The following is a 20,970-nucleotide window of genomic DNA, read 5'->3' on the forward strand; positions in this document are numbered from 1 at the left end:
GCAATAGTACTGAAAAAACAGATTAGATGAACACATGTAAACATACACAAGGCACACATGTAAAATTATAGTAGACCCAAAGAAAAGTACAATAGTCAATTATTTACCTTGTGACTCCATTATAACTTGCTCGTGGTTTGAAAAGTTGTCAAGCTGTAGTATATATAATATTGTATTGGTAGTTTATATAATTTACACTTTTAACTTGACCTGTAGCTAAAAGAGCTTTGACAGCAAATCTCAATTTATTACACATCTCCGTACACAAAAAAGGCAAAAAGCTAATGTATGGAATTTTCTTCAATTGGTTGTTGGGATGGCAGCATCAAAAACTGGCCAACTAGAGCCCAGGTCAGCTGTCATATATCAGCCAGCCCAGCAGGTGTCCACAAACAGGATGTCAGCGATGTAAAAAGTGGTATAAAAGTGAATATGCTATGTTGATTTTCTGGTTGCTTTTTATGTGATATGCTGTTATTGTGGTTATTGTATATGTGTCACTGCAGAACAATTGCATGCTTTGAACAAGCTTTTGAGCTAGTTTAATATGGATTCTTTACAGCGCAATTACTAAAAGTTTACTTTCTTCTTAACATTTTTTTGAAATATTTGATAGTCCACTAATTATATTTTAGGGTTTTCGTGTAGAGTTTTCTTTTTATATGCTTTTGCACCTGCTTTTAGTTACTATATATATATATATATATTATACCATACAAGACAGATAACGCAGTTGGTAAGGTATCGGGACAGTGATCATTAGGTCCTAGGTTCAAACCCCAACAACTGCACCTTTCTGGTGGTCCTTAGACAAGACCCTTGCTTGTATAACGTCTACAACCTCTATGATGAGTGCAATAATCAAAGCCATGCCGGCTCGGACGTCGCCCGGTCAAACAAGGTCCGCGCTGCCTGTAGCTGAACAAGGCAGCAAAAAATGGTTCAAAACGGATGAAATGGACTCGGACTGATAACACGGACCTCATGCACTGCTACTTTATGAGTGAACCTCAAAAGTAGGGCTATATGGGAAGGTGTGAATAAACATGCGCCCTGAATTGCCACAAAGCAACCGCTAAGCAACTTGTAGCTTAGAGAAGTAACATAGTCAAGTGGCATCTCATATCAGAACTTGAGGTAGATGAAATTAGAGAACAGTTCACCAAAGGAACCTTGACCAATGAGGAGTGCATTTCAACACACACCGTCACACATACACGATCTTGTGTTGACTCACAAGTTGAAGAAGACATGCACTTTGACCTTGACCCAAGGGTGAAGGAGCTTGCGGAAAATATCATCAACAAGATGCCAGCTGCTAATGATTATGGAAGCAGGGTACCATTACGGAGAGTTAGCAAGACCAGTTTTTAGCAAAACCAGTTTTTAGCAAAGTTTGGAGCGTCCAAAAAGGGAAGCCACAATAAAAGTTCTAGAATCTGCCAAACAGCAGCTAGTAGCACTCTCGGCATGACTGAAGCGGTACACCAAAGAGCGGGATAACAAGGGAATGAACAAACTGTTCATCAATAATCCATCTAAAATGTATTCTCAGTTCAAAGGTGAACTGCGGAGGCCAAGGTCAGATCCTCCCCGATCCAGCACCTCAAAGTTCTGGAAGGACATCTGGGAGAAAGAGACTACTCATAACACCACTGCAAATTGGCTGAAGAGGCTTAAAGAGAGTCACCAACACACTGTGGTTCAGCAGGGACTCACTATCAGCGAAGTGGACATCAAGTGCAAAGTGCAGCGTATGAAGAACTGGGCAGCACCTGGCCATGACATGATTCAAGCTTTCTGGTTGAAGAAATTGACATCACTTCACACTAGTATGGCTAAGCAGATGGAATGCCTAATAGAACAAGGTGACTATCCGGAATGGCTGACCAAAGGACGAACTGTACTTCTGAGAAAAGATCCAAAGCAGGGGCCGATTCCCAACAACTATCGACCAATAACGTGCTTGCCCACCACCTGGAAACTGCTCTCAGGAATAGTTGCAGACAAACTGGAAGAGCACATGAGTCACTATATGACCAGTGCTCAGAAAGGAATTGGGCGCAACACCCGAGGAGCCAAACATCAGTTACTGGTGGATCGGACGGTCTGTCAAGACAGCAGGAGAAGGCATACCAATCTTGACAAAAAGGCCTATGACTCATTTCCCCATAGTTGGATACTTGAGTGTCTCAGTATGTACAATGTTCACCCTGCTCTTGTGGCATTCATCAAGATGTCAATGACCAAATTGAAGACGGAAATGGAGGCTAATGGCAAAAAGCTGGCGAGTGTAAAAATTAAGCGAGGCATCTATCAAGGTGACTCCTTATCACCGCTTCTCTTCTGCATATGCCTAAACCCTCTAAGCAATATGCTGGAGAAGACTCACTATGGGTACCAGTTTAAGAGTGGCACCAACATAAGCCACCTCTTCTACATGGATGACATCAAGCTGTATGCTAACAAAGAAAGGGACATTGGTTCGCTAATACACTTCATTCAGGTATACAGCAAGGACATCGGAATGACCTTCGGTATTGAGAAATGTGGAAGGCTAATTCTTAAGAAAAACCATTCTATGCTCACAGATGGCCTAAGAATGCCAAATAGTACCATCAAAGATATAGAAGAAGGGTACAAGTACTTGGGGATTATGCAAAGCAACATCAACCACAAAGCCGAAGTACGTCACAAAGCCATTACTAAATACAAGAAACGCCTTCGGCAGGTCCTACGTAGCCCGCTCAATGCCAAGAACCAAGTCATGGCAATAAATAGCTACGCACTGCCAGTAATAAGATATCCAGCAGGCATAATAAAGTGGACTGAGGAAGCCATCAAGGAAACAGATATAGCAACTCATAAACTGCTGACCATGCATGGAGCACTCCACCCAAAATCTGATACTACTAGATTGTATCTCAATAGGAAAGATGGCGGTAGGGGACTCAAAAGTGTACAGCAGACAGTGAAGGAGGAAGAGCAAAGCATCAAAGCCTATGCATCCTCTATGGCCATTTCAGATAAGTTGCTAGCTGAATTTCAATCGGCTGCTCTTACAATGGACCTTCGCCCTGATGATGAGGAAATTGACTGCCACACGAAACCTCTTCATGGTGCTTACCACCGACAAATATCTAAGGTTAGCGATCTGCACCAGACATACATGTATATGTGGCTGAACAAAGGAAACCTAACGGCCAATACAGAGTCGCTAATCATGGCAGCCCAGGAGCAAGTGCTCCCAACAAGGCAACTCCAAACAAAAATCTATCACACTAGAGACGATCCTAGATGCAGACTGTGCAAAGATGCACCTGAGACCATCCAACACATCATCAGTGGATGCAAGCAGCTAGCAGGAAATGCATACACTGAGCGGCATAATCATGTTGCAGGTGTTGTGTATAGAAGTCTATGTGATGAGTATGGCCTTAATAAACCACAAAACTGGTGGGAAACTTTTGGTAAGGTTAACGAAAATGATCGCGTTAAGATCCTCTGGGACTTCTACATCCGGACTGAAAAGCATGTCCTAGCAAACCAACCAGATATAGTGGTGGTAGACAAGGAGAACAAGAGGGCTACTATAATAGATATAGCAGTACCCAATGACTACAATATAGCCAGCAAAGAAAAAGAAAAGGTAGAGAAATATCTCCCTCTTGGAGAAGAGATTGAAAAATGCTGGGATGTAAGAACAACTGTAATCCCAGTAGTCATTGGGGCACTGGGCGCTATAACACCGGCGCATAAAATGAGGCTTGCCCAAATACCAACAGCAATCAACTCAGATGAGTTGCAGAAAAGTGCGCTACTGGGAACAGCTAAGATCTTGAGGCGAGTGCTCAAACTCCCAGGTCTCTGGTAGGAGACCTGAGTTAGAGCAGAAGCTACCACCCATACGGGTTAACCAGGGTGAGGAAACAATTATATATATATATATATATATATATATATATATATATATATATATATACCAGAGACCTGGGAGTATGAGCACTCATCTCAAGATCTTAGCTGTTCTCAATAGCGCATTTTTCTGCAACTCACTTGAGTTAATTGCTGTCGGTATCTGGGCAAGCCACATTTTATGCGCAGATGTTATTGGGCCCACTACCCCAATGACTACTGAAATTATAGTTGTTATTACATCTCAGCATATTTCAATCTCTTCTCCAAAAGTGAGATATTTCTCCACTTTTTCTTTTCTGGCTATATTGTAGTCACCGGGTACTGCTATATCTATTATAGTAGCCCCTTGTTCTCCTGGTCCGTCAATAATATATCTGATTGGTTTGCTAGGACATGCTTGTAAGTCTGGATGAAGAAGTATCAGAAGATCTTAGCTAGGTCGTTTTCATTGACCTTACCAGTAGTTTTCCACCAGTGTTGTAGTTTATTAAAGCCATACTCATCACATAGACCTCTGTACACAACACCTGCAACACGATTATGCCACTCACATACACGCGTACAGGCGTACACCCGTACACGCGTACACATATACACACATTGCCAACTCTCATTGGCAATGGGAGTTATCTCCATTGACAAGCTAATGGCTGATATAGCTTTCTTACCGGTACTGATAATTTTTTAGAATCATTATAGCCTGTAAACATGTTAGAATATAATTAGCAGAAATGTAAGTTCAGAATATTCTGTATACAATGGTCACTTGTGGATAGATCAAATTTTATTTAAAGTAGATTCCATAAATTGTTAAGTTCATCAGCTAGCATGTATGTTTGTAGGTGGGAACATAGATTGGTCAATGTTCACTTAGCTTTTAGCGTGAAATATATGTGAGCCCCTACACTCAGCAATCAGAACAAAACAGGAGCAATCGGTCTTGAATTGCTAGTTCATCTTGAAATAAAACAATTAGAAATGCTTTGACACTGTCAGCCATTTCTCTATCTCAGTCTCTATATTAAGTGATTTTGAAACGATTTTGTTAGCTTTTCAAATTATGATTGCATCAGCTTGATGAATTTTTTTGTTGCACCATCTTTCAGCTTTAAAAGCTTTTCTTGGGAGGATGAGGGTTAATTGGCTAAGGCATGCCCAATACTGGCTGCAGGAATATCCAAACCCAGTTCATGTGCTCATCTATACCTCTGTAAAAAGTCAAACCAGCAAAGAAATTGAAGAAATGCAACAATTCTTTGGTTATAGATTTAATGGAGTCAACTTCAGGTTTGTTTATTTAAATTTTATAAAAAAAATCGTTTAAATATGACTGCTTGAAAAAAATACTGTGTTAGTCTATGATGTAGCATTGCACTGTAACAGATATTTTGTCATTGTTCAATAGTCGAGCCGAGCTACACATTTTTTGCGGAACAGAAATGAGCATCTGAAAGATACCAGTGTTATGTAGAATATCTATAAAAATAACTATAATGCTGGCAAGCTGTAAAAACTTTTGCAGCAATGAAAAGTTGATATAACAGTGCTGAGTGTGTTTTATATAATATTTCACAGAAGACACTGCTGCATCATGCAAAATTCACTCAATCCATCCTTGAAGAGACAAAAAAGTGAAGTGGATGAATACAAGGTAAATATCTCAAGAACTAAGGCTACAGAAGCTCCCTCTGGTTATTAAAGCCTGATTAAACTGTAAATGTTGTAAGGGAGGTAATTGGTGATCAAGTATTGCTTTTTATTGTTCAAGCTCTATAAGCATGAAAAGACCAAAAACATTAAAGTACACCTCAATACAATCGAATGTAATGCAGAAATGAGTTTATAAATAACTAGTTGAGCTTCCCTGTGTTGCCCGAGTATTAAAAATCCGCTTATAAACAATGAGAGGTAATGAGAGATGCCTGCCACCTGCTATTAGCCTGGCAAAATTTCTATGGATATTTTGAGTAAGCTTACCTACCAATAATAGCTACTCCTCTCTGTGATGTTATGCTATCTCCTTGCGTAGTGCTATAGCTATAGCTAGAAGGCCACACATACACATCAACATTGAGAAATATATATATATATATATATATATATATGTACCAAACTGTGGAGAGATCTAACCACAGTTTGGTCCGTCCAAAAAGGAAAGCCACAATAAAAGATCTAGAATCTGCCAAACAGCAGCTAGTAGCACTCTCAGCACGACTGAAGCGGTACACCAAAGAGTGGGCTAGCAAGAGAATGAACAAACTGTTCATTAATAATCCATCTAAAGTGTATTCTCAGTTCAAAGGTGAACTGCGGAGGCCAATGTCAGATCCTCCCCAATCCAGCACCTCAAAGTTCTGGAAGGACATCTGGGAGAAAGAGACTACTCATAACACCATTGCAAATTGGCTGAAGAGGCTTAAAGAGAGCCACTATCAAGTGCAGAGTGCAGCGTATGAAGAACTGGGCAGCACCTGCCCAATCATGACATGATTCAAGCCTTCTGGTTGAAGAAATTGACATCACTTCACACTAGAATGGCTAAGCAGATGGAATGCCTAATAGAAGAAGGCAACCATCCGGAATGGCTGACCAAAGGACGAACTGTACTTCTGATAAAAGATTCAAAGCAGGGGCCGATTCCCAACAACTATTGACCAATAACGTGCTTGCCCACCACCTGGAAACTGCTCTCAGGAATAGTTGCAGACAAACTGGAAGAGCACATGAGTCACTACATGACCAGTGCTCAGAAAGGAATTGGGCGCAACACCCGAGGAGCCAAACATCAGTTACTGGTGGATCGGATGGTCTGTCAAAACAGCAGGAGAAGGCATACCAATCTTGCCATGGCTTGGATCGACTACAAAAAGGCCTATGACTCATTTCCCCATAGTTGGATACTTGAGTGTCTCAGTATGTACAATGTTCACCCTGCTCTTGTGGCATTCATCAAGATGTCAATGACCAAATTGAAGACGGAAATGGAGGCTAATGGCAAAAAGCTGGCGAGTGTAAAAATTAAGCGAGGCATCTATCAAGGTGACTCCTTATCACCGCTTCTCTTCTGCATATGCCTAAGCCCTCTAAGCAATATGCTGGAGAAGACTCACTATGGGTACCAGTTTAAGAGTGGCACTAAGATAAGCCACCTCTTCTACATGGATGACATCAAGCTGTATGCTAACAAAGAAAAGGACATTGGTTCGCTAATACACTTCATTCAGGTATACAGCAAGGACATCGGAATGACCTTCGATATTGAGAAATGTGGATGGCTAATTCTTAAGAAAAACCATTCTATGCTCACAGATGGCCTAAGAATGCCAAATAGTACCATCAAAGATATAGAAGAAGGGTACAAGTACTTGGGGATTATGCAAAGCAACGTCAACCACAAAGCCGAAGTACGTCACAAAGCCATTACTAAATACAAGAAACGCCTTCGGCAGGTCCTACGTAGCCCGCTCAATGCCAAGAACCAAGTCATGGCAATAAATAGCTACGCACTGCCAGTAATAAGATATCCAGCAGGCATAATAAAGTGGACTGAGGAAGCCATCAAGGAAACAGATATAGCAACTCATAAACTGCTGACCATGCATGGAGCACTCCACCCAAAATCTGATACTACTAGATTGTATCTCGATAGGAAAGATGGCGGTAGGGGACTCAAAAGTGTACAGCAGACAGTGAAGGAGGAAGAGCAAAGCATCAAAGCCTATGCAGCCTCCATAGCCACGTCAGATAAGTTGCTAGCTGAATTTCAATCGGCTGCCCTTACAATGGACCTTCGCCCTGATGATGAGAAAATTGACTAGCACACAAAACCTCTTCATGGTGCTTACCACCGACAAATATCTAAGGTTGGCGATCTGCACCAGACATACATGTATATGTGGCTGAACAAAGGAAACCTAACGGCCAATACAGAGTCGCTAATCATGGCAGCCCAGGAGCAAGTGCTCCCAACAAGGCAACTCCAAACAAAAATCTATCACACTAGAGACGATCCTAGATGCAGACTGTGCAAAAATGCACTTGAGACCATCCAACACATCATCAGTAGATGCAAGCAGCTAGCAGGAAACGCATACACTGACTGGCATAATCATGTTGCAGGTGTTGTGTATAGAAGTCTATGTAATGAGTATGGCCTTAATAAACCGCAACACTGGTGGGAAGCTCCTGGTAAGGTTAATGAAAATGACCGCGCTAAGATCCTCTGGGACTTCTACATTCGGACTGACAAGCATGTCCTAGCAAACCAACCAGATATAGTGGTGGTGGACAAGGAGAACAAGAGAGCTACTATAATAGGTATAGCAGTACCCAATGACTCCAATATAGCCAGCAAAAAAAAGAAAAGGTAGAAAAATATTTCCCTTTTGGAGAAGAGATTGAAAAATGCTGGGATGCAAGAACAACTGTAATTCCAGTAGTCATTGAGGCACTGGGTGCAATAACACCGGCACATAAAATGTGGCTTGCCCAGATACCAACAGCAATCAACTCAAATGAGTTGCAGAAAAGTGCGCTATTGGGAACAGCTAAGATCTTGAGGCGAGTGCTCAAACTCCCAGGTCTCTGGTAGGAGACCTGAGTTAGAGCAGAAGCTACCACCCATACGGGTTAACCAGGGTGAGGAAACAATTATATATATATATATATATATATATATATATATATATATATACCCATATTTCCGAGTTAGGAGTTGAATAAATATATACCAGTTAGGAGGTTTCGGAATATAAGGGATTAGGAGTTAACGCAAATATATATGGGTAAGCCTCCTATATGGTCTAATTTATCTACATTGTAGATATATATATATTTATTCACCTTCTAATTATTACATATTTTTATGGAAATTTTAGGAGAATATGGTATCATACAATATATATTCATCGCCTTATCATACTTTGTATATATGCATACTAGAAAAACTGTCAAAACTTGGAGAATGTCTAGATGGTTGTTGTAAATTACATATCAATTTGAAGGTAAAATAATTCATAACTCAATGAGTAAGCAAAAATAATGATTATCAGTTAGCAGATTGCTACAAAATACAAATAAATTAGAATGTTACCATTGTAAATTATGTAATAGTTACAATGGAAACATTACATAGCATGGCATAGCTTACATACCCTTTGGTAAGATGCCATAACTTATATCATTAAGGAGTTTGCTATATTTTGTTTCTTTTAGAGGCTGCTCTGATTTACATATAATAAAGTATGTTGCTATAACTTATAGATCACTTGAGAAATTGCTATAATTTGAATTTCACATAGTTGGTAGCAATTATCTATATATCAGTGAGGAGGCTGCTATAAGTTATATATTATTTAGGAGGCTGCTGCTATTTATAAATTGTTTTGGAGGTTGCTATAACTTACATAACATTGCAGAGGCTGCTATGAGTTACATATAATTTAGGATGTTGCTATCACTTATAGATCACCTAAGACCTTGCTATAATTTGAATTTTCCATAGTTGATAGCTATTATTTATATATCAATTAGGAGGCTGCTATGGATTATATATTAATTAGGAGACTGCTGATATTTATATATCATTTAGGAGGTTGCTATTACTTACATATCATTGCAGAGGCTGCTATGAGTTACATATAATTTAGGATGTTGCTATCACTTATAGATCACCTAAGACCTTGCTATAATTTGAATTTTCCATAGTTGATAGCTATTATTTATATATTAGTTAGGAGGCTGCTATGGATTATATATTTATTAGGAGGCTGCTGATATTTCTATATCATTTAGGAGGTTGCTATAACTTACATATCATTGCAGAGGCTGCTATGAGTTACATATAATTTAGGATGATGCTATCACTTATAGATCACCTAAGACATCGCTATATTTTGAATTTTCCATTGTTGATAGCTATTATTTATATATCAGTTAGGAGACTGCTATGAATTATATATTAATTAGGAGGCTGCTGATATTTATATATCATTTAGGAGGTTGCTATAACTTACATATCATTGCAGAGGCTGCTATAAGTTACATATAATTTAGGATGTTGCTATCACTTATAGATCACCTAAGACCTTGCTATAATTTGAATTTTCATAGTTTATAGCTATTATTTATATATCAGTTAGGAGGGTGCTATGAATTATATATTAATTAGGAGGCTGCTGATATTTATATATCGTTTAGGGGGTTGCTATAACTTACATATCATTGCAGATGCTGCTATGAGTTACATATAATTTAGGATGTTGCTATCACTTATAGATCACCTAAGACCTTGCTATAATTTGAATTTTCCATAGTTGATAGCAATTATTTATATATCATTTAGTAGGTTGCTATAACTTATTTATCTGTTATTATTACTTAACAAACATAATTTATGTACTAGTCAGAAGGTTGCATGAAACTATACAACTTGTATCTTATAGCGATATACCTTTCACATTTGTAAAAAGCTATTTAACTTAAATATAGGTTCTAGAGGTACCTATGACGTATACAGTGTACATACTTCAAAAAGGCTATGATCGATTATGTACTATGTTAAGAAGGTAACATAACTTGCACACATTAGCTAAGAGGCCATAAAACCTTGTTCTCTTTCAGCAACTTATACGCATAATGACTTTTCTGACTTATGACATATCAGAAAAGTAACAAAATTATCTAAAAACACTCACAACATTTTACTATAGAATCTACTATATCTTTTTGCCTATTGGTGCAATCATGAGTTGTGGGCAAGCTGGCTTCTGTTGCACATTTCCAAGTATTTTTTTCTGAAATAATTTAATTGTTGTTAAAACTTACATATTGTATAGTATGTTAAACTTTAAGGTAGGATTTCATAAATGTGTATATAAAACAACAACAGCCACCATGCTTGATACCAAAAAATTTAACTAGTCAAGTACCATAGAATGGTTGTTGCTTAGTCGCCAAACGGAGTAAATTTATTCAGACGTCAAGTTTAATGCGATATTACAAAAGCCTCAACGACAAGAAGACCCTGCTGCCAGTTTAATTTTGCAGCTTCTTGAGTAAGTTGTGGGCTCGGGCATAAGTCATCATTATAATTTTCAAACACCAATTTCTTTTAACAGTATACAGCTCTGACATTGTTGGTAGGTTGCATAAATCATCCGATCATGGCTTTTTGAACGCTCCATTTTCTTTTAGGCTGCATAACTTTCTACTCACTAAAATAAACAAATAATGTAACTCAATATTTATAAATATGATCTATGTTATAGTTTCTTATTCAGTCACATATCGTTGCTGCACTGCATACAAAAACTTAAAAAAATTAGTTGGAAACAACGCATGGACACAACTCAGTTACTGTGATTGCTAAAATGAAACTCACACATTTTTCCTTGCTGTGCATATTATCTACAGTAATACTATGATTTACTTGCACAACATACTTAGTTACTCAATCTAACATACAATAACAGCAATTTCTTTCTATTCATCTTAAGCCACTCTTAGAACGTTAAGTAAAAACATTTTTCCACTCGGGGATGGAACCTGGAGAGTAAGGTTGCAAAACCGGCACAATACCACAACACCATAAATTGGGTAGATTCCAAACAAGCCTATTGTGTCTATGTAGAACCCAGGTAAAAAAATAATGTCACATAGAGAGCCAATAAAAATACAATAACATTCTATCTTGAGGGCATTTTCGCTGTTCAAAACTTTTTTTTGACTGCAATTTATTGTTAGCGATGATCAGTCGGGCTGAACCTAGCACGGCACCAAATTTTTTCTAACTTTAGATCTCTCGACTTTGGGTGGTTTTATTGATTAATAGTAATACTGAGTCCTATTATTCACATTTTACCAGTAATAATAATGCCCTGAACTGTCAAGAAATTGATAAAACATTCTACTCAGACACATTCACTTAAATTTAGAAAATGACCCAAAAAAAGTTATTTCTTATTGTGTAGTGAATTTCTGATTTTTTTAGTTAATTCAGCAGAATACCTGGCATAATTACTCAACATTTTGCTTGCATAACTAGTTCAATGGGATTATAAAAGATTAGGTTTTACTTTGATCATTCAAAATAAATATGAACATTCTTTGTCTTGTAATACAGGTCTGTTGTAAAAACTAGCTCAGTTGATTAAATACTCTGGAGCGGCGAGCGGAAAAACTAAAAATTGGTTTGGTAACTAGTTTTACCAACATAGGCCAGAGTACTGACAGCAATAACTGAACAGAACATGGTGTTTAATTAAAATGTAACATAAAAAATGTTTTATTTTGTTTTGGTAAGCTTGCAGCAAAAATGTTTGTTTTGCACCTAAAATATTATTTTGCTCCAAATACTTTACGAAACAAGTGGTAATAACTTTATTGATGCAAATTGTACTGAAATTATATTTGCTACGAGCACCAATGGAAATCAAAATAAGTAATAAAATTCTTACAGACCTTTTAAACAACAATTGCCTTTGCTGCTACAAAACAGTGAGTAGACCCATAGGAAAAGAAGTACATGTTCTTATACTGCTAAAACTACCTTTGGCTCAGAAATCAGTTTTGAACAAAGCAATGAATTATAATATGCATTGGCATAATGTTGTGATGGCTAGGAAACAAAGCCGGGTCTTGCACATGAGGGTAATTTAGCCAATGTAAATAGATTTCCTACACTATCTAATTGAAAGCATCAATGCAAAATCTAAATACATGTAACTACTTACTAGCCATAGTAAAGAGTGACCTTTTATTGTTGGGCCACATAGCATCCGTCCGCTTTGAGCATCTTTAAATTCTATTAAAGTGGATTTCTTTATGAGTTCTTTTGACATTTCAAAGTACTAAAATGGGCAAATACAAATTGCAATTTTAGGGAACTATTCAATTGAAGTCATATGCCACAAAAATTTCTCTACGTTGTTTGTAGAATATTTTATAAGTGCTAACATTACATTTGTTTTAATTTTTAAAGTTGACACCAGTAATTTAGCAAATTATGTAGCTTATTAGTAAAACTTTTGTTAACATCGGCAAACAAACCGCATAAATGCTGTCCAATACCGAAGGCCAAAAATAATAATATATATTGCTATTTATGTTTTTACCAATAGTTTTGCAGTTTTGTCTTTGTATTGCAATTTATATGCAACCTATTGTATTTCAAGTTTGAGCAAATATGAGTTTTAGTAGTGTTCTGACCCTTCCTATCAGGTGGTTTCAACATTTTGAGGTAACAATGAAAAGCCATGAGTTGAATTTCTAACAAACTATTAAAAGCAAGTCATTGCGCAACTTCAGCAGCATCTTATATATATCATTCGCCAAACTCATTGTCTTGAATCATCAAAGTTCACCAAATCATTCAAAAAGAAATACAAATATTTGTACCGCTAATTATTTTATAGCTTAAAGAATAGCAAAAAACATAATATTATTATGTTTTATTAGTTTTCTTGAGGCATTGACTAATGTTCTAAAAAAAGAATCAAGGAGACTGACCCACTAGGAGCTGAGATATAGCCAGCCAAACACAGGTCTACCTAATACCGAATCAGAGGAAAACCCTTCAAAAATCCGGAGATATATGACATATGAAATCGACTTATTGGTCATGTGCCGGGGTTGCGCACCCTTACCACTGTTACATATAATGATTGTTTTAGGCTACGAGATGTGAAACGCTTCTCGCGATAGTAAAGAATTTACAGACTAGCTCTGGTTTCTCAGAAAAATCAAGCAAACATTGTGTGGTAAAAGCATTTGCCCACAACCCCTCGCCATGATTTTTCAAAACAGAAGAGCAGATTTTGACTATTGTGCTTCAAATTTTAACTCGATCTCTTCGGATCTGAAGAGATTGAGTTAAAATTTGATAACCGAAGATCCTCTGTTCAACGAACAGCCTGTGTATAATCTACATGCGACATCCACGATTTGCAGTTTGTTTAGAATAAGAAATAGGATTGTGGATTTTTGTTCATTCATCATTTTTCTACTGTGTACCTACTGCAGCATTCAGTAGATTATCATGACTATCATCACTATTAACAGACGGTAAGTTCACTATAGCTATAATTTTAAAAAAGAATATCGTGACCGTGCTGCTCTTGCTGTATGAAAAGAAAACGATAGTTTTTAATTTGATTTTTCTATTTATCTATTATTTTATCTGTAATTAGTTTTATGATTAATATAATAATCATAATGTATATTATACAAAATAATAATATAACTGTGTATGGAATAAATGATGTAACTAATACAATTTGTACAAAAGTCCAATTGATAACCGAGATTAATGATTGATTTAATTGATTCCATTTATTAGCTATAGTTAAAAAAATCTGAACAGCGCTAAAGATGAGTCTGAATAAGGAAGCTAAGTGGGAGAACAATAAAACTGAGCTGAACTAGCAAGATAGCGAAATGTTGCAAAATGATAGATGCGTGTAATCATTTTATGCTAAAACTAATCTACACGTCAGAGGGACTGGTTCGGAATTCTCAGAGCAGTAATTGTGAGGCCCAATTTGATTGTTCTATACTTCCAGGGATTAAACCAATTAAAAGACCGTGATTGTTATAGGAGAGCACATTAGTTGGTTTAATTGACCAATGGCACACAAGTCGATTTCATACGTCATATAATGATGATTACCAAAACGCTTGTTTTTTGGTAGACTTGGGTTTGGCAGGCTATATCTCAGCTTCTGGTTGGTCAATCTCTTTCATTCTTTTTTTAGAACATCAGTCAACACCTCAAGATAAATAGTAAAGCATAATAATATTATGTTGTAGTACAAGACCTTTTATGGCATTGACAGTGTTGTCCGAAGATTTCCCTGTAAAATTACTCTAAACTCACAAAGCAATTTGAAATTTTTGTTTAGGACTTTTCAACCTGAAAAGAAACATTTAGGTTTTTTGATTTACTAATTTGAGATTCTTTCTGATTCTCAAATTAGTTAGTGCTGTTATAGCTTTCGCAAGTACATCCAGAATTGAAAAACGGAGAATTACTTATTTTGATGACAGTATTGATGATTGTTGATGACCGATTCAGGTTTTAGTGATTACACATATAATAAAAGTAGCAGCTCTAATAGTGACTCCAATGGTGGTCAAAGTAATAGTTTCGTAAGAGTAAGGAACATGGCAAAGCATCGTTTTTCGAGCTTCGAAGTGATCATAGCTTCACATAGCTTTAGCAATGCACGAAGTAGGAATGCATTAAGTTTTTTTAATAGTACTATTTTTAAATGCGTTGGAAAAATAAAATCTATAACAAAAGTGTTTTAGATAGAATTTGAAGCTAATAAAAGTTGAACATATACTATGAAGCGCAATCGACAATTGTTGCCACTATAATTAGAAGGGTTAAAAACTGCAGTGCCATGGCATTCAAACAAAGGTTTTACAGTAATCTTATTTCTTATAAACTTTGTGAAATAAAACTTTTATTAATGTGGCGTGCTCTTGTGTAAATTAATCGTTAATCAGCAACATACCCCCTTCAAGAAAGCGTCCAGCTGTGCTTCGTACCATTTTCCATCTGGTGGATATAGTGCTTGGATGCGGTGACCAGGTTTCTACCAAAATAAGCAAAACAATTTGAATAGCCCAAACATATGTTATGCAGATTAAAATTGATGGAAACGATGCCTGATGTTTTCAGGTTTTTCAGCAAATTTGTGTCGATACCTCCCATTACTAAAATTCCATGAAGCAGTAATAATTTATCTCATGCGATATTCTTCTACAAAATTGAAACATAGATTTTAAAGCTTCAACAATTTAAAGGGTTTCATTTCCTCCAGTCACCTACTTATGACTCAGCCTCTAGTTTCAATCCCTCTCAAATTACAACTAAAATGCATCAACTTGTTAATTACAATGAAAATAATACATTATCATAACTTTATACTGCCCTAAGCAAGCAAAATGCCCTATCTGACAAGTTTTTCAAAATTCACTTTTTTGTGCTTCAATGTAATTTAGGTTGAGATCTAACATGTCTCGAAATTTCATATATCTGAGACCACCAGAAATAGCACTTTTCACAATGTGCAAAACGCCCTATCCACATTTACCACACATAAATTGGCAATCAAAGCGCTCTATCTGCAGATACAGCGTTTTGATTGGCCTGAACATACACAAAGTTGGACATTATGAAAAGCATTATGTAATCAAAGAGTATATAAACAAAGGGAAGCGAAACTGAAGCATATATAATTGGTTGTTTTAAGGCAGCTCATACAAGCTAGTGCACTTCTAAGCGCTCAATCTTATTGCTATTTTTTTATCATAATATATTTATTATGACAGGACGATATCTAAGTGACAAAAGTCTCGATTTAAAAATCCGACTCAGAGAGTTGATAAAAAAATTGTTTTAATTACATGTCCATTGGAAGGTTTTGCTTTTTTAAAATACTTACATTATTGCACTCGGTTGTTTGTTTTAAATTATTTTCAATAAAAGCGTTTGATCTTTTTTAAACTACTATTTTACTGATTCCTATCATTTCATAACATCAGGTTTGAAGGATACCATGATCTTTGATCATCTCTTAACTTTTGAGTTGAATATGGCTATTACAGGGCTTTAATCCATGTGTTGACTGGATGAGTAATAGGAATTGCAACATATATCATTTTGTTGACTAATTGCGGATTAATATCAGAATTTAAACTTGTAATCCATTGATAATCCAGTCATGGCAAATGGTCTTGTGGCAAACTAACAATGAGAAACCAGTCCAATTGAGCAATCAAAAGGCCCTATCTGCTGTGATAGGGCATTTTGATTGCCTAGTGCCAGCTTAGTAAATTGTCAATTTAAGCAAACAAAATGCCCTAAGTGAAATAACTCCTTTGATTTTAAAGTTTCACGAAAAAAGTATTTCGCTAAAGATTGTTGGATATCTCACCATAATAAAAAAAAACAACTAAAATACTGCTAAACTGATGCCAGGCTTGACCAAAACGTGTTTGTGCTTGTGCTGAACAATTTACAAATATCAAGATACGGTGTTTTGCTTGCTCAGGGCAGTATAGTATACTAATAATTCTGCCTGTTTGGTGCTATCAATCAGCTAACACTACTAATCAGAATAAAAAGCATCCATAATTATTTTATTGCTTTTTAAAAGTTACAAAAGTTAGGAGCATCGACAGAGTCACAGATATTCATCAATTGCTGGCTACCATGCTATATGTTACCATAATTATTTTAATGTGTGTCGGTTAATCTCACAAAGCTACCCTCGTGTATAATTACAATTTTATCATTTTATGAAAATTAGTAATAATTTCATTCTTTTAGCATTATAAAGTTGGGGTTTCTTGACCTTTTTAACTTGACAATATTACTATCCTGCAATTAAGGCAGTAAAATCCAAATCGAAAATGGCTGCGAAAACCTATGCATTGTTGTTTGCCGTCGCAATTTGATGACATGAGTAAGTTGCTTAGAAATAGTATTTAAAGCGGCTCGCCCTAAATATCAAAATAGGCCACTACCGGTCTAACCTTTTGCATTGGTATTGAGGCAAAGTAAAACACTTTTCATGAGGACTTTTCACCATAATATGGTACAATTAATTCAGTGACAAAATTGGCAAAAGTAATATAAAACAATTGTGACAAACAAATATACCAATTGTGACATGCTTAGTCTGTTCTTCTGCTGCTGCAAAACCCTAAATGGCTAGACGCGTGAAAAAAGCAAAAATTTTAGCAGCTACAATCTCGCTAGAAGGTTGAACTTATGTGATAAGTCTTTAGGTTGTGTAGGAATGAGAGGTTGACTGGTTTCTTACAATCTATTTAATCAATTGACTAGCATGCAAGAAGGGGTAGCAAGCCATGCCACATTGGGAGAATGAGTCACTTTAAGCACAAACCACAATTGCATAAGTACATAGGTGATTTCTGCTAGTTAGAAGACCTTGGAGAATAAGACCTTATTATGCAATTCTGTGCAGATTTTATTACTGCAGTTATAATTGTGCTGCAATACTTCTAATAGAGTGAAAAGCAGATGAGCTGCCCAACCACAACCTCCTTCATAAACTCATATATTATAAAGTTACAAAGAATAGGAATAACAACAATAGCTTTCATTCGGAGGCTGAGGCTATTGAGAAGTAGAAAGTGAATTAGCTAAGCAGGCAATAGTAGAACACACATAATAAGAGCATAGGCATCATGATTGATGTGTATGCAGACAATGAATTTATGTACAATTTTACTACCAAACTTTTTAGTAAAGCTAGACACCTTTGGCTAAAAAGTGCTAGATATAGGTCAAAACAAGCCATTGACAAATTTCATGTTATGCATCCTTGTTTGGACACTTTATTTCTAAAGTGTTTAATGCATTGGCAGTTTAACATAAAAGTGTGCCAAGAATGCACAAAGAACATTGACAGCAATAACTGCATAGTACTGACAGCAATAACTGAATAGAACATGCTCTTTAATTAAAATGTAACGTAAAAATAAACGTTTTAGTTTGTTTTAGTAAGCTTGCAGCAAAAATGTTTGTTGTGCACATAAAATATTGTTTTGCTCTAAATACTTTACGAAACAATTAATAATAACTTTATTGATGCAAGTGGTACTGAAATTATATTTGCTACGAGCACTGATGGAAGTCAAAATAAGTAATACAATTCTTACAGACCTTTTAAAAACAATGGCCTTTGCTGCTACAAAACAGTGAGTAGACCCATAGGAAGAGAACTATATGTTCTTATACCGCTGTAACTACCTTTGGTTCAGAAATCAGATTTAAAAAGAGCAATGAATTATTATAAGCGTTGGCAAAATGTTTGTGATGGATAGGAAACAGAGCTGGGTATTGCACATGCTGGTAGTTTAGCTAATGTAAATAGATTTCCTACACTACCTAATTGAAAGCATCAATGCAAAATCTAAATACATGTAAATACTTACTAGCCATACTACAGAGTGACCTTTTAATGTTTGTCAACATAACATCCATACCGCTTTGAGCATCTTGAAATTATATTAAAGTTGCTTTCATTATGAGCTCCCTTTGACATTTTAAAGTATTAAAATGGGCAAATACAAGTTGCATTTTCAGAGAACTCTTCAATTCAAGTCATATGCCACAAAAAATTCCTCTGCGTTGTTTGTAGTATATTCTAAAAGTGCCAACACTACATTTGTTTTAAATTTTCAAGTTGACACCAATAATTGAGCAAATTATGTAGCTTATTAGTAAAACTTTTGTTAACATCAGCAAACAAACTGCATACATGCTGCCCGATACCGAAGGCCAAAAATAATAATATATATTGCTATTTATTTTTTTACCAATAGTTTTGCAGTTTTGTTATTGTATAGCAAATTGTATAAAACCTACTGTATTTCAGGTTTGAGCAACTATGACTTTTAGTAGTGTTCTGACCCTTCCTATCGCGTGTTTTCAACATTTTGAGGTAATAATTAAAAGCCATGAGTTGAATTTCTAACAAACTATTAAATGCAAGTCATTGCGCAACTCCAGCAGCATCTTATATATATATGTATATATATATATCATTCCCCAAACTCATTGTCTTGAATCATCCAAGTTCACTAAATCATTCAAAAGGAAATACATACATTTGTATCTCTAATTCTTCTATAGCTTTACCCTTTTACTGCCACCCATGTACAAATTAAGCTACCGGCCTACCGCCAGCCATTTCACCGAAAATTGCCAATTTAGCTTCATGATATGTATACAATTTTGTTTCAACTTCAAAGTTTATCTAGAAACTTTTTGTAATATATTTTATTTTGCTAAAATGTTAACATATTTCAATGCTAGTAGCTATTATAGTGCTATGCATAAATCAATGTACCTTCACTTTGTGCATTGCTAAAGCTATGTGAAGCTACGATCGCTACGAAGCTAAAACGATCCTCTACAATGTCCCTTACACTTACAAAACTATTACTTTCACTATCATCAGACTCACTGCTGCTACTTTAATTATCTATGTAATCAAAAAAATCTGAATTTCAATTGGCTATAATGTCATCAACATAAGTAATTATCTGTTTTCTGATTTGCACGAAACTTAACAAAACTTACACAAAAAATGTCCATTTCTATTTTGAAAATTCCCAAAAAAAAATTTGAAACTGCTTATTTTAATATTTTAAAAATTTAAAATCATCGGTTATGTTTTCAACGGATAATAAAATTAGGTGACCACGCAATTGTTGGAAAATTCGCATTAATGTGCATACGGCAGTCGCTGATAGATTTAGCATAAATTCGCATACGGTAGGGTAAGAGTAAAAACAAACAAAATATTTGTCAATCTCCTGCCTCTAAACATAATATCTCAAATCTGATAATTACTCTCAGTGTTGGCTGAGTAACTAAAAGTGGTAATGGGTAACCATAGAAAACTATTCATTTTATCTAATTATGCAATTGCTAAGCAATTGCTACCATGACTCATAAAGAATAAGATGAGTAATACTAAAGCTCTATGCTATGCTACATTCCTTTGATTGGTTTGCACTATCTGTATTATGTAATCTGCCAATAATAGATGAATAGAACACAAAATTGGCATAATGGTTTATGTAAGCGTTTGAAATAATACAATGCCTATAAAAATTGACAACTTTTCTTACTGAAGCTATGGCTATATCAAAATATCACACTAATTTTTGGCTCGCATGTATAATGTGCTATTTTACAGCAACTTATTGCAATATCGCATACCTTTAATTTGATGTCTGCAAATCAGTCTTTGGTGTGGGCCATCAATGCTTCTCATCCAACAGTTATCTATAACTAAAGCGTCATTGATTATTTGCAACTATACAAAGAAAAACTACTTTTGGGCATGCTGTTACATTCTTACGCCAGGTATACATTTGCTAGTTACAGTAAAACTTTGTACAGTATATTTTCTGTTGGTGAATTTAAAGTTTTGCTTATTATAGTAACTTTCCCAAAACGTCAAACATTACTACATTTCAAAATACAACCTTACTGATGCAATGTTT

The sequence above is a fragment of the Watersipora subatra genome, chromosome 11 (genome assembly GCF_963576615.1).
Source record: "Watersipora subatra chromosome 11, tzWatSuba1.1, whole genome shotgun sequence".
Lineage (NCBI taxonomy): Eukaryota > Metazoa > Bryozoa > Gymnolaemata > Cheilostomatida > Watersiporidae > Watersipora > Watersipora subatra.